Raw genomic sequence first — 1232 nt, forward strand, 5'->3', positions numbered from 1 at the left:
AAAATATATCAAGTAAATCATGCTTTTCCAAATCATGGTCGGGCAAAGCTCTAATAAGAGAGCAAAATCTTGCCCAAGCTTCGAGCAATTTCTCTTCATCTCCTTGATCAAAATTATAGACTCTCTCGCAAAGCGACATGTTGAGCACTAGCAGGAAAGTATTTCCGAAAGAAAACGAGCAAGTAATTCTTTTGGACTTTTAATAGAACTAGGTGGCAAACTATTATACCAAGTTTTAGCGTCATCCTTTAATGAGAATGGAAAGATTTTAGCAACAAAGTAAGTACGCTTCTTAACATCATCAGAAAACAAGCTACTCAAAGTAGATAACTCAGTCATGTGTTCAACAGCACTTTCTTTTTCAGTACCACAAAAAGGTGTTTTGTCAACAATGGCTATATGAGATAGATCAAGAGAAAAATCATAATCTTTATCCCTAATGTTTATAGGAGATGTGGCAAATTTAGGATCAGGAGACAGTTTATATCTAACAGTATGTTCTGCAAGCAACTTTTTAATTTTTCTTGCATCGGTAGTAGCATGGCATTTTTCAATAAAATCATCATCAAGTTCCACATAATCTTCATCAAGATCATCACTAGAGTATTCAAGTTCAGGTGAATTAACAGGTGTAGTAACATCAGGAATTTCAGCATTTTCAATTTGTCTAGACCTAGCAATGGAAGCATCTAGAAAAGTTCCCAATGAACCACTATCATCAAGCACAACAGAAATATTATCAATATTATGAGAGTTTTCAGATTCAGCAGAAGTACCAGCATTTGAAGCATGTGGTGGTGAAACAAGTTTATCAATCACAGATGGTGAATCAAGAGCAGCAGAGGTACTCCGAGTTGTACCTTTTCTTGTAGTGGATGGTAATATGGCGACCTTAGTATCGCGAGGTTTACCCATGATGGAGAATTTGCAGCGAACAATATTAATCCAAGTGAACTTCCAAATAAAGCTATGCTCCCCGGCAACGGCGCCGGAAAATAGTCTTGATGACCCACAAGTATAGGGGATCGCAACGAGTCTTCGAGGGAAGTATTACCCAATTTATTGATTCGACACAAGGGGAGACAAAGAATACTTGAAAGCCTTAACAGCGGAGTTGTCAATTCAGCTGCACCTGGAAACAGACTTGCTCGCAAGAGTTTATCAGTAGTAACAGTTTTATAGCAGTAGCAGTAGTGAAATAACGATAGCAGAGTAACAAAGACAGCAGTAGT

The sequence above is a fragment of the Lolium rigidum genome, chromosome 4 (genome assembly GCF_022539505.1).
Source record: "Lolium rigidum isolate FL_2022 chromosome 4, APGP_CSIRO_Lrig_0.1, whole genome shotgun sequence".
NCBI classification, from domain to species: Eukaryota; Viridiplantae; Streptophyta; class Magnoliopsida; order Poales; family Poaceae; genus Lolium; species Lolium rigidum.